General features: G+C 43.7%; 1 long non-coding RNA gene across 1 annotated transcript; it reads right to left on the reverse strand.

Moving 5' to 3' along the window:
- Positions 1 to 5070: 5070 nt before the first annotated feature.
- LOC124683413 lies at positions 5071 to 5830 on the reverse strand. The gene is made up of 3 exons (XR_006996681.1): positions 5523 to 5830; positions 5201 to 5433; positions 5071 to 5112 (listed from the first exon to the last, which is right to left on the reverse strand). It is a non-coding gene; the product is annotated as an uncharacterized LOC124683413 (long non-coding RNA).
- Between the last annotated feature and the right edge of the window lie 8961 nt (positions 5831 to 14791).

The following is a 14791-nucleotide window of genomic DNA, read 5'->3' on the forward strand; positions in this document are numbered from 1 at the left end:
ATAACAAGAACTCGGGGTCCTAAGATATTTAGGAAACACAAGTGAGCCGTCACAAAACGAGCAGCTGACCCACCGATTCCTCCGCTATACAATATCAACAACTAAAGTAGCCATGATTCTTCCCAACATATAACCCAATAAGATATCAATAATTGTAACGAGATAAGACAGCACTAGCATGCACTACGACTCGCAAGACATACACGAAACCAAACAATAGCTGTAGGTGGTTGGTGGAGGCAATATGGGCTGCTTTAGGTAACAAGTGGAAGGGACACGTGACAAGAACGCAACTCAAGGATAGCATGAGGGAGAAGGCAAAATAAAATAGGTGAGCGACTCCTGCAGGGACAGGAGTATAGGGGAAAATGCTTGCCTGTTAAAGCTTGCCGAAGAACATCCGGAGGACTTGTCGTATCTCACAACACCACTTCGCGATCCTATCCGGGAAGAAGCAAATGCTGGAACAAACAACGTATGCAAGTCTTACTACTATGGTACAAGAATCGGCATGCTCATGATATGATATGCATGGCATGGCAAAGATGATGCGATGCAACTTATCCATATTAAGCGGAACCAAAGTCCGGACAAACAATTATTAGGTTCGAGTTATTTTTCTACCCCGCATATTAAATGTTGATTAGCATGCCAAAACATGGCATGGGTGCGCTACTTCAATATTAAACGAGAGCGGGAAAACCATAGTTGGAAATCCAAAATACTCCGCATATATGTTAGGTGATTATGCAAAACTACCACAACGTGTGATGATGCGTGATGCAAACAGATGTATGGATGACATATTTATGATCCTCATATTTTTCTGATCAAAATTCATGTAGAACACATTTTATTTCGATGAACGGTTTGAAAGATATGATTTATACAAGATTTGCAAAAAAGGATAAAATAAACAGAGGCACAGGCTGGACCTGAGCGGCGGATGGTGGCTTGCCGCACACTGGGCGGCGAAGGAGCTGGTGCGCAAGTGGGCTGAGGCCCAGTAGGAGCCGGATCTGGTTCACACAGCAAAAAGGTTGGCTCAATGCGCTGTGATTGTGAATTGATCCCAGGATCTGATGGATAGGGAACCAAGGGGATTACCGTTAGGCTATTGATTGCTTTGTGATTAGAGAAAGTCACGCGGCAAGAAAACACATCCAGACGCAGAGCTCGGGCAAAATTTCCATGGCGGAGATCTGGTCGAGCATGGATCCAGCGATGCTGGGCGAACCGGGACGAGGCAACCAGTGTCGGAGGTGCGCCTTGGCGTGGCGGTCCAGATGAGGTTGGTGAGATGGTCGGGGATGCACCGCATCCTCGCCGGCGGTGAGAAGCTGCGGAGGAACGTCGGTCACGACAATGGAGAGGCAGAAAACGGAAACAATAAAATACGAGGAAGTGTCCAGGAGGAAGAGGAGGTTACCCAGAACATGTTGGTGAGGTCGAGGTCGTCGGGGAAGGACTAGGCCGACCGGAATCATCAAAATTTGCTGCCGGAGATGAAGAAGAAACGACGGGATTGGTGGCGACTGGGAGCGTCTGAGCTCGATTCCTCCGGCGTGGAGAACAAGGACATCAAGGCGCATCTGCCGGTGCCCAAAGAACGGCGAGGGGTGATCTGTGGAGGCGGAGCCATGGTGAGAATGTTGGTGGCAGTGGGGTTTTCTTCTGTGTCGGTTTCCTTTCGTGAGGTAGAAGAAAAGATGGAGGGGTGAAAGGCGTGCGAGAGAAGCAGAGTGGTTTGGGAGGATAGGAAGGAGGACGAGGCGTGGTCGAGGATAAAAAGTAGGAGGGGGAGATCTCACGCGGGGAGCGTGGGCGTGCAGGGACGTCTCCTCATGTCGCTGTCTGTCGATGACGAGGAAGGGAAGGAGAAAAAGAGAAGGCCGAACCGGTACGGGAGCCTTGGGCCAGAAAAGAGAAGGAAGAAAAAGGGTCCAGGGAGAAAAGGGGAAGGGGTTTTTCTGTTTTTTTTTGTTTTATTTTAGAAACCTGTTTTTGCAAATTGATTTGAACCAGCACCAACAAAAGTTTGAGTTTTGAATATAGGGTAGAGATAGAGACAAAATAAGAGCCAAAGGTTTTATAGTAAAAATAAAAAATATTTTTGTTTTAGGGTTTGAATAACAGGCGGAGGGGTTTTATTATAAACCCTTATGAGAGGAAAAGAAAATAAATAGGGTTTGTAAAATAATTTATTTAGTAAAACCATGGATGATATGATGCATGATGCCATGTTGATGCACAAAAGAAAAGAGCAAACAAAATCTAATAGGGGTTTATCCGTGGCCGTTACAATCGACACCACTAATAAGGAACCTCGCTCCGAGGTTCCACCTCAAGGTACGGGGGAGAGAGGTGAACTATCGGATCTTCAGGCGACGTGTCGATCTCCTCGACACCACTAACAAGAGTTCTTGCTCCATGCTGACCGGGCGACACCACTAACAAGAAGTTGTTGTTCCGCTGTTGATGATGCGCTTTCGTCAGGATCTTCCGAAGATCGAACCTATTAGGACAAGGCAAAGATCGTCCAACCCACGTAGAGACCTAAGACTCAGAAAACTCAGATAAGAGAGAAGACTCAAAACTCGCAAAAGTAAGAGGAGAAAGAATTTAGGTAAGGAGAAAATCCGAGCTAATCAGATCTATCCAACGAATTTTAGAAAATAGTTTTGACACTAGACACAACGTCCATTGGCAAGGTTATCCTACAGGCTCGGACTAGTGGGGTACCGTCAACCTGAAGCTCTGATACCAACTTGTGACGCCCCGGAACCGATACCATGAGGATCCCAGCGAATCCGCCGAAATCCGCACGATATCGATCCAGAGACGCCCTCCGACACGACGTGCGCGAAGAATCACACACGTGATGCCAGGGGAATTAACACGAGCGGTAACATTACAACAAGATTACAATAGAGCCCACAAGAAACATATATTACAACAACGACTCCAACGAGTCAAGATACAAATATACAATACAAAGATCCAAATCATACAGAAGAGCGAATACATCCGAAGTACGGACAAGATACAAATTGGACTAAGAGTCCCGAAGATAACCAAGTAGCGTCATAACCCTCGCCCTGTGCCAAGCCGGAAGGGTAACCTTGCTAACGTCGTCTTCATCGAACATGTCTTCATACCTGCCCGGCTATATCCCGTAGAAGCAGACAATAAGTACGGATTCGTACTTAACAAGACTTCAAGACGTATAAGCATTCGTCAACCAGTCGTCCTTTGTACTTGAGGCACGCAGGGGACTTAGAGGACGCAAGAGGAACGTCATGGAAAATATGGTGGGGTTAAGCGGCAACGCGCAAGCACTAAAAACCTATAGAGACACTCTACAACATTCGTCTAATCAGAGAAGGTGAGAGAGCGCACAAACTAACAGTTCTATACTCTACAAACATAACACAGCCGATGTCTTCCCCCTTCGCAAAGAAGTACTGGCAAAGGCACTCACACTGTTGTCAAGTTTTAACCATTTATTATTGAAGTTGTGCTAACTTACTACACAAGTAATTATGATTGAAACAACAGGTGTAAGTTGTCTATGGTCGAGTCATACAGCTCCAAGTCATCCATAACCGCGGACGCGGCTTATCGATAAGATTGTAACCCAGCAGGGTGCCCAAATGTGCCCACACGCACGATCAACCCACTTACGACATGTGGATATCACGACACGCACTCTCCTTCACTACAACAATGTCCATGAAGCCACCTAACTAAGTTAACCCGTTTCGGAGCCCGATCGAAACTCCGACGCGGACCTAGCTGTTGCGAGAACGGCTAAGAGGATCAGAGCCCACTAGAGGATGACCTCTTAACAATGCGGACCGCACCTACGAGCGTGCAAGAGACAACGGGGTTACAAGGCACTCACGGCTTCCCCAAAAGTAACATCACATCATCTGACCACAAAGAAACAAGCTTGCACGCCCGGGAGAAACAAAGCATTCAAACTAATTGTGGCCACTGGACAAAACTGTAGATTCCGGCAGTGGTCGAGGGGAGACCCGGTAAGCATACCCACGTGTGGTTAGAGCGCTCAGTCTCGGAACAGATAACAAGAACTCGGGGTCCTAAGATATTTAGGAAACACAAGTGAGCCGTCACAAAACGAGCAGCTGACCCACCGACGCCTCCGCTAAACAATATCAACAACTAAAGTAGCCATGATTCTTCCCAACATATAACCCAATAAGATATCAATAACGGTAACGAGATAAGACAGCACTAGCATGCACTACGACTCGCAAGGCAGACACGAAACCAAACAATAGCTGTAGGTGGTTGGTGGAGGCAATATGGGCTGCTTTAGGTAACAAGTGGAAGGGACACGTGACAAGAACGCAACTCAAGGATAGCATGAGGGAGAAGGCAAAATAAAATATGTGAGCGACTCTCGCAGTGGACAGAGTATAGGGGAAAATGCTTGCCTGTTAAAGCTTGCCGAAGAACATCCGGAGGACTTGTCGTATCTCACAACACCACTTCGCGATCCTATTCGGGAAGAAGCAAATGCTGAAACAAACAACGTATGCAAGTCTTACTACTATGGTAGAAGAATCGGCATGCTCATGATATGATATGCATGGCATGGCAAAGATGATGCGATGCAACTTATCCATATTAAGCGGAACCAAAGTCCGGACAAACAATTATTAGGTTCGAGTTATTTTTCTACCCCGCATATTAAATGTTGATTAGCATGGCAAAACATGGCATGGGTGCGCTACTTCAATATTAAACAGAGCGGGAAAACCATAGTTGGAAATCCAAAATACTCCGCATATATGTTAGGTGATTATGCAAAACTACCACAACGTGTGATGATGCGTGATGCAAACAGATGTATGGATGACATATTTATGATCCTCATATTTTTCTGATCAAAATTCATATAGAACACATTTTATTTCGATGAACGGTTTGAAAGATATGATTTATACAAGATTTGCAAAAAGGGATAGAATAAACAGAGGCACGGGCTGGTACGGGCCGGACCTGAGCGGCGGATGGTGGCCTGCCGCACGCTGGACGGCGAAGGAGCTGGTGCGCAAGTGGGCTGAGGCCCAGTAGGAGCCGGATCTGGTTCACACAGCAAAAAGGTTGGCTCAATTGGCTGTGATTGTGAATTGATCGCAGGATCTGATGGATAGGGAACCAAGGGGATTACCATTAGGCTATTGATTGCTTTGTGATTAGAGAAAGTCACGCGGCAACAAAACACATCCCGACGCAGAGCTCGGGCAAAATTTCCATGGCGGAGATCTGGTCGAGCATGGATCCAGCGATGCTAGGCAAACCGGGACGAGGCAACTAGTGTCGGAGGTGCGCCTTGGCGTGGCGGTCCAGATGAGGTTGGTCAGATGGTCGGGGATGCACCGCATCCTCGCCGGCGGTGAGAAGCTGCGGAGGAACGTCGGTCACGACGATGGAGAGGCAGAAAACGGAACCGATAAAATAGGAGGAAGTGTCCAGGAGGAAGAGGAGGTTACCCAGAACATGTTGGTGAGGTCGAGGTCGTCGGGGAAGGACTAGGCCGACCGGAATCATCAAAATTTGCTGCCGGAGACGAAGAAGAAACAGCGGGATTGGCGGCGACTGGGAGCGTCTGAGCTCGATTCCTCCAGCGTGGAGAACAAGGACATCAAGGCGCATCTGCCGGTGCCCAAAGAACGGCGAGGGGTGGTCTGTGGAGGCGGAGCCATGGTGAGAATGTTGGTGGCAGTGGGGTTTTCTTCCGTGTCGGTTTCCTTTCGTGAGGTAGAAGAAAAGATGGAGGGGTGAAAGGCGTGCGAGAGAAGCAGAGTGGTTTGGGAGGATAGGAAGGAGGACGAGGCGTGGTCCAGGATAAAAAGTAGGAGGGGGAGATCTCACGCGGGGAGCGTGGGCGTGCGTGGACGTCTCCTCATGTCGCTGTCTCGTCGATGACGAGGAAGGGAAGGAGAAAAAGAGAAGGCCGAACCGGTACGGGGGCCTTGGGCCAGAAAAGAGAAGGAAGAAAAAGGGTCCAGGGAGAAAAGGGGAAGGGGTTTTTCTGTTTTCTTTTTTTTTTGTTTTATTTTAGAAACCTGTTTTTGCAAATTGATTTGAACCAGCACCAACAAAAGTTTGAGTTTTGAATATAGGGTAGAGATAGAGACAAAATAAGAGCCAAAGGTTTTATAGTAAAAATAAAAAATAATTTTGTTTTAGGGTTTGAATAACAGGCGGAGGGGTTTTATTATAAACCCTTATGAGAGGAAAAGAAAATAACTAGGGTTTGTAAAATAATTTATTTAGTAAAACCATGGATGATATGATGCATGATGCCATGTTGATGCACAAAAGAAAAGAGCAAACAAAATCTAATAGGGGTTTATCCGTGGCCGTTACAACAGGCGGCATAGAGGTACCCCTTTGTGGCACTTGGTTAAAACATATGTATTGCGGTGATAATCCAGGTAATCCGAGCTAATTAGGACAAGGTGCGGGCACTATTAGTATACTATGCATGAGGCTTGCAACTTGTAGGATACAATTTACATGATGCATATGCTTTATTACTACCGTTGACAAAATTGTTTCTTGTTTTCAAAATCAAAGCTCTAGCACAAATATAGCAATCGATGCTTCCCTCTGCGAAGGGCCATTCTTCTACTTTTATTGTTGAGTCAGTTCACCTATTTCTCTCCATCTCAAGAAGCAAACACTTGTGTGAACTGTGCATTGATTCCTACATACTTGCATATTGCACTTGTTATATTACTTTACATTGACAATATCCATGAGATACACATGTTACAAGTTGAAAGCAACCGCTGAAACTTAATCTTCCTTTGTGTTGCTTCAGTACCTCTACTTTGAATTATTGCTTTATGAGTTAACTCTTATGCAAGAATTATTGATGCTTGTCTTGAAAGTACTATTCATGAAAAGTCTTTGCTATATGATTCATTTGTTTACTCATGTCATTTACCATTGTTTTGATCGCTGCATTCATTACATGTGCTTACAATAGTATGATCAAGGTTATGATGGCATGTCACTCCAGTAAATTATCTTTGTTATCGTTTACTCGCTCGGGACGAGCGAAACTAAGCTTGGGGATGCTGATACGTCTCCGATGTATCGATAATTTCCTATGTTCCATGCCACATTATTGATGATATCTACATGTTTTATGCATACTTTATGTCATATTTATGCATTTTCCGGAACTAACCTATTGACGAGATGCCGAAGGGCCAGTTCTCGTTTTCCGTCGTTTTTGGTTTCGGATATCCTAGTAAGGAAATATTCTCGAATCGGACGAAATCAACGCCCAACATCTTAGGATTGCATGAAGCTTCCAGAACACCCGAGAGCCGCCAGAGAGGGGCCACAGGGGGCCCACACATGGGGCTGGCGCGGCCAGGCTAGGGCCCGCGCCCCCCTGTTGTGTGGCGGCTCCGTACCCCCTCCGATGCCCCCTCTTCGCCTATTTAAGCCTCCTCGACCTAAGTCTTCGATACGGAAAAGCCACGGTACGAGAAACCATCCAGAGCCGCCGCCATCGCGAAGCCAAGATCTGGGGGACAGGAGTCTCTGTTCCGGCACGCCGCCGGACGCGGGAAGTGCCCCGGAACGCTCCTCCATCGACACCACCGCCATCTTCATCACCGTTGCTGTCTCCCATGAGGAGGGAGTAGTTCTCCATCGAGGCTAAGGGATGTACCGGTAGCTATGTGGTTCATCTCTCTCCCTATGTACTTCAATACAATAATCTCATGAGCTGCCTTACATGATTGAGATTCATATGATGATGCTTGTAATCTAGATGTCATTATGCTAGTCAAGTGGATTTTACTTATGTGATCTCCGGAGACTCCTTGTCCCACGTGTGTAAAGGTGACGAGTGTGTGCACCGTGTGGGTCTCTTAGGCTATATTTCGCAGAATACTTATTCACCGTTATGAATGGCATAGTGAAGTGCTTATTTATATCTATTTATGATTGCAATGTGTTTTGTATCACAATTTATCTGTGTGCTACTCTAGTGATGTTATTAAAGTAGTCTATTCCTCCTGCACGGTGTAATGGTGATAGTGTGTGCATCGTGTAGTACTTGGCGTAGGTTATGATTGTGATCTCTTATAGATTATGAAGTTAACTATTGCTATGATAGTATTGATGTGATCTATTCCTCCTTTCGTAGCGTGAAGGTGACAGTGTGCATGCTATGTTAGTACTTGGTTTAGTTGTGTTGATCTGTCGTGCACTCTAAGGTTATTTAAACATGAACATCGAATATTGTGGAGCTTGTTAACTCTGGCATTGAGGGTTCGTGTAATCCTACACAGTTAGTGGTGTTCATCATCCAACAAGAGAGTGTAGAGTCTAGCATCTATCTATTTATGGTGGAGGTTCCATTGCATGGGTACTACTCATCTAGGACTAAGTACCAATGCCGTCCAGTGATTCTAGCGCCGTACATATCGCGTTATCCATAAGATCTACAATGGCTCTGGGGAAGTCAACTGTATCTTTTCCCTCCTGCACGCCAACAGACTAGTAGAGCCTGCGGGGTGTTGGAGCCACTGCCGTAGGTTGGGATGGCCTTTTAAATCCCCATCTGTGTGGATGACTGGCTCTACCGTCTATGATGGATTGTCCAAAGTACACCGTGGGTAAAGCCGTATGATCGGGAGAAGTCTACCGGGGGTGTACGGGTGGACAAAAGGGTGGGTTTGCAGGTTCGCGGAGAAGGCAGTGATTGGCTTGGTTCTTATACTGGGCCTCACACCAAAGGAAGTGTGGACGAGGATATACTCTTGGCCGGCAACAAGGATAAGTTCTCTTATGGGGTAAAGTAACGCACCTCTGCAGAGGGTATCAAGAATTGTGACTGTCACTCCCTGTTCCGGGAAGGGAACTGCGAACGCGGCAGGAAAGGAACTCCACGAAGTTCTGTTCAACCTGTGAAGACTGACGGGCATAGTTTTCAGAATAAAATAAACCTTTTGAAGAAATGTTTACAAAAACTTGCATTCGCCTATGACTTTCTGGTCTGTGGCTGTAGCTAGTGCATGATACACCTATTTCCTAATATGAACTTGCTGAGTACGCTCGTACTCATTCCCTCCCATTTGAACCCCTTCTTAGATCAAGGCACTGAAGGAGAAACTACCGTGAAAATCGAAGACAAAGGAGTCAACTGCAACAAGATGAAGAATCCAGTCAAAGAAGTCAATGGAGTCAACTTCTGCATCAGCCATAATGGAAACCTAGACTAGTAATAGAAGGGAACCTTTCCCTAATCATAGCACCTAAGTAGTTAGATTTCTATAGCAAGCCAAGTAGCTCTTAAACTTGAGTTAGCAATAAGTTAGGCTACGAGTCGTTCTTCTGGAGCTTTATTTGAAGTTGTACCTCACTGTAAAGTAGGAGGCTGTGTTGATCTTATGTAAACAGTTCGTGTGTACTTCTATAGACATACCTTGGACTCACATATGTTTCTGTTGTACCACTCTGAGAGATGTAATATAAGTGGAACGGTGTTTCACTTGTGTTATGTCAACGATTTGTGTACTACACCATGCAGTGGTATGCTGGGTCATCACAGCTGGTATCAGAGCAAATGCTTTGACCCTAGGATTAAAACCCTTTAAAGGAGACCTATAGGTTTGGTAGTGTCTATAGGAAGTATCTTAGCTAATACAACTCTGTTAAGTCAACTATGCTAAACCAACTATTCTTATGATTTGAGATGGGTATTCACTTGAGAATAATCCTGACACACTTGAGTCAATCTTTCTTATCTATTTTCTTAAGTAAAGTTAGTTAGTTATCTTGCTTCATTTCAAATAACTAGAAAACCATTGGAGCTTAAGATAATGGGTGGTAGTAGACCACAACTGGTATACAACACATGGTAGTCCAAAGAGAGGATACAACCATAAGGAAGATATCCTATTGGAAGAAGTATACCAATACAAGTATGGTTAAGTAAGAGTCATTTAAAATGTCAAATGGCTGATGTTAAGTAAGGGAGATAAGTTATATAAGGTAGTATATGTCTATGATGAGTCAATCATAGGAGGTAAGGAAGAGTGATAGGAGTTATACAAGTTTACTTTTCATGGTAAAGTTGGTAATCATATATGATTCACTTGAGAATCATGATGCGATGGAGTAGAACATCATAAGTAAGATAACAGGAGTATGATGAGGAGTAAGGATTTAAGGAATAGTTCGAAAGCTTAGGCCTTAAAATCCTAATAACTGTACCAAGTATGTTAGAACCATAGTCCTTAATTTAAAGAAGGCTTATTTAGAGCATATCACATAGAGAAATCCTAGAGTTATAGGTGGTATATTCTAAACAATCATGTGTTTAGAGTAGACATGTTAGAACTAATTGTATTATAGGAAGTAGTCCTCAATAGCACATATATATGGTATACTATTTTGTTAGTACTTCCAAAGAAAACTAGGTTAACTTCAACTATCCCATGCCATTTTGTTTCAAGTTTGTCTCATTGCAAATGTGCAATTAAGATAAATGTTGAGACAAATAGTAGAAATTCACGTATTTGTGCTAAGTATCACAACCTAAACCTATCTCATGTGGTGTTATATACTACACATCTGAGCCTGATGTTTAGGGATGTCTTACCCAACTTTTATATTCAGGCATATAAGGATGTGTATTATGAACACAAAGCTGAATCTTCTTGGATTTTATTGGATTTTCATTGTTTGACTAGATCCATACATGAAGTTTGACTTTCATATGCAAATGCATGTTGCAATATCAACCTCTTACTTGATGTTATAGGTCTAGAGGGTCAAGGTATTCGTGTAAGGAAGTGACGAATCCTGAAGATTTTGAAGACAAGATGAAGGTTCACTGGAAGAAGGAAGTACAGTTGTGGGAAGCAATCACAATACTCTAAAGGAAGGACCAATCAAAACTCACTTTTATCCTTAATGAAGGAGTATTTCAACATGGAAGTACCATAAAAGTGAGAAAATAGTGAATATGGAGCAATAGAAGTGGATCCGTATTCATTATGGAAGCAAGGAATGCAAGTGAAGTCACTTACAATACTATTTTCATCGTGTCAACAAGTGGTTTCTTGCAAAAAAAAAACCTGGAAGAAGGAAAATAGACAAGTGAAGTCGTAGCTGGTATAATAAGACCGCAGCTGATATAGGATAACCATGAAGAGAAAGAATGTAAAGTGAGGTATATCTTAACTAAAACTATGTAAGTAGCCACAGCTGGTAGGTAGATATTGACTAGAACCATAACATAGCCACAGCTGGTATCCAATAAGCCACATCTGGTACTAGGTAGTCTGCAGCTGGTACCAGATAGCCCACAGCTTGAACATTTCTTTACCCTAAAAGAAAGAGGGATTCCGCAGCTAGTATTCCGCAGCTGGTATCCCGTAGCTGGTAAATTTTTAGTTGGAGGATTCATAATGGATATCCACAATTGTGTGGATACACCACAAAGTTTTCTTCGTGAGACTCTAGAAAAGTATAAACTATAAGCTAGACCAAGACTAATCTTCTAACCTTGGAGTTTAATGATTAGAAGAAAGGAAGTTTGAAGATCATTAGTAAACTCCAAGGGGGAGAGGAAGGCTGAAGGAGAATTATTAAGATATTATTTGTAGTGTGATAGACGGAGAAAAAGGTCTGAACTGAAAGGAAGTCCGATCTTATTTTTATAAGGTTGTTGGGTAGTACCCATACAAAAGTACTCTCAAGAGGTTGTCAGACCAGAAGCCGAGGTTCATATCTCGAGAAAGTAAGGGTTAGACCTTAACTTGAGTGGTTAATTGTAATTACTCAAAACCAAGAGAACTTAAGTAAGTATTAGAAAATAAAGTTGGAGGAAGAAGATATCGGAGGACAGTCAAAGCCTAAGAAAACAAAAGACTGAAGGGTTTGACCATACCAAAACTAATGATTATTAGAAAGATTCCTTTCATGGAACCTAAAGAAACCAAAAGGAAGATAACTAGTACAAACTAGAAGCCATGATTGGATGGACTAAATGAGTCTAATCCATTCGTAGGACTAAACAACCAGGACCATGCCTATCGTAAATACCTTACGAAGTACCATTACTTTCGTTATGGTAGTAAGGGAAAAACAATACCTTACTTTAAACCAATCCTTTAGACTTAAGGTTTGGGCACCACAGCTGGATTACCGTAGTGGGTAGAACCAAGCTTTGGGTACCCAAATAGGAAGATGTCACCACAACCATTAGTAAAGTCCATTAACACAATAAGATGTCCTAATCCAAGAATCTTTGGAGAGTAAGTCTATAAGCTTAGAGTGTTGGAAGAAATCGTAGAAGTAAAGAAAGTGTCAGTGCCAGACATCAGAAGACTTCAGGAAGGATCTGGACAAGGGATATATTCAATTATATCTAATGAGATCACTAGGGAGTTTGAAAGGATTGTGATCCGTTCAAGTCTGTTCCACATTTCGAAACCTGAGAGCGTTCGAACTTCGGGACGAAGTTCAGTTTAAGGGGGAGAGGCTGTAATATCCCAGGTTTAGAGGCTACAAAATGAGAGAACACCAAAGTGTGCATTGTATTCATGCATAGAAAATCCGGGGAATTTTCGCGCTTTCAAATAAAACTTACCACAGTAACTAAAGTTTCACTTGACTTGCTGGAATTGAAGTAGATCATCAAGTCAAGCGCTATAAACTTCAATGTGACCTTTACTATAACCTTGTTTTGGGTAGAGATCATTTGATCTATGGGCTAGATCAAATAGAAGTAGATTTACAACAAACAACACCTTAAGTAAGGATCAACTACAAGATCTTATAAAGGATCTCAACATGCCATTCCTTACAACAACTCATGAATAATTATTCAACTATAACACAAAGAACTCAATTAATTAATACACTATTCTATACTTATCTTATCCATGTCTTCTACTAAATAAATGTTCCTACCATGAGTCACATGGTATATCTTTTCAACTACAATACTTGAACCAAGTCAAGAACATTCATATTCATTCATCATTAAACCTTTACCATTCCAATCTTGTTTCCCAACTCCTACCATTAAACCTAGAGAAAGTAGAGAATCATTCATATGCTTATTCTATCCATTGAATAGAATCTAGATTACTATTTAAACCTTATCCAATTAAGGTACTTGTCGATACTAACCAATGATACAAGAAATATAAGTCAAGTATCAAACCCTACTTGACCTAGCTAACACTTGATAGTAAGTAAGAACCTCTTTTACTAGTGATCCAAGAGAGAGACAAGTGTTGTGATCATTACAACTTGGTAATGATCATAAATCCTAGAGGAACCCTACCTATTCAAAAGAGCTCAACCTAAAGAGGTATACTCAAGTATATTGACTCATACTTTGTCTTGGAGAGAGAACCATAATTCACCAATGAATTGTTATGAGGCCAATACTTTGATCATTACAAATTGGGTGATGATCATAAACCCTAAGAATCTAGGTGAGTGTGATGAGAGGAATAATAAAGAGAGATTAGTGAGGAATAGTTGACCATGTCTAATGCATGATCTTACTTTATAAATTGAGATGATAAGTTAAACCTATATATGTGATGTATAGATCTCATTCTTCTCATGAAATAATAGGTAACTCATTAGTAGTTAACCAAACCAATACCCTTGCAAAACGCTGAGCAGCTTGATAAGCTGAACAAGGCAGTGGCTTCAAAATCCACGCGTTCGACAAGGAATGCCGGTAGCAAGTCCCATGGGCAGGCTTCGTCCCCCCATCCGGACAGAAGAAGAGAAAAAGAGATGAATGCGCAGCAGATGACTTTGTATGATCCGGTTCTTGCCGGAAAACAACAAGCCGGGCAACATGATGCCGGTAGAAGAAGCCAAGGGGCAAACAGAGGCTACGCCAAAGAAGGCTATGCCGGAAACAATCATGCCGGTAGACATGAAACCGGGCAAAATTATCGAGCTGCAAGGGCGGCATACGATGAGGAGGAAATAGATCCCCCTAGGTACCGGCAGGCAAGGGCCGCGGTACCGGAATGTACTGATGAGGCTGATTCCACAAGACCGGCAGCATACCGGAACCCGTTGGGAGAACGCTTGGGAGAAAGATACCTGCCAGAACGGGATGCGAGACACCGTCTGGATAGAGTATACTTGTCAGAAATGATCGAGGAAGAAGGTCCTCCGGGCCCAAAGTGTTTTGGTCCAAGGATCATGAAAGAAAAGCCACCAGTCCGCAACTTTGTGTTGCCCCGTGACACAAAAACATACGATGGCACCACGAAGCCGGAAGACTGGCTCGCGGATTACGTGACCGCGGTATACATCGCTGGCGGCGGAGGAACCATAGCTGGAGGAGGAAACCGGCGTTGGGCCGTGAGAATCATACCATCATTCTTGGTGGGACCGGCAAGAATCTGGCTAAACAACTTGCCGGCAGGAAGCATAAACGGCTGGTTGGACTTTGAGGAAGCTTTTGTGAGCAACTTCAGCAGCACGTACCGGAGGCCAAACAGGCCGCAACAGCTCGCTCTGTGCATACAGCGCCAGAATGAAACAGACCGGGACTACCTGGCCCGGTGGAATACCACAAGGAACTCTTGCGAAGGGGTGATAGAGGCGCAAGCCATCGCCTGGTTCAGCAGTGGGTGCAGAAGAGGTTCGCCGTTGTGGCAAAAGCTGCAGCGAAACATGCCGACAACGTTGGCAGAAACGATACGTGTGGCGGATAGCTATGCGTTGGGAGACCCAACGCAGC

The sequence above is a fragment of the Lolium rigidum genome, chromosome 1 (genome assembly GCF_022539505.1).
Source record: "Lolium rigidum isolate FL_2022 chromosome 1, APGP_CSIRO_Lrig_0.1, whole genome shotgun sequence".
NCBI lineage: Eukaryota > Viridiplantae > Streptophyta > Magnoliopsida > Poales > Poaceae > Lolium > Lolium rigidum.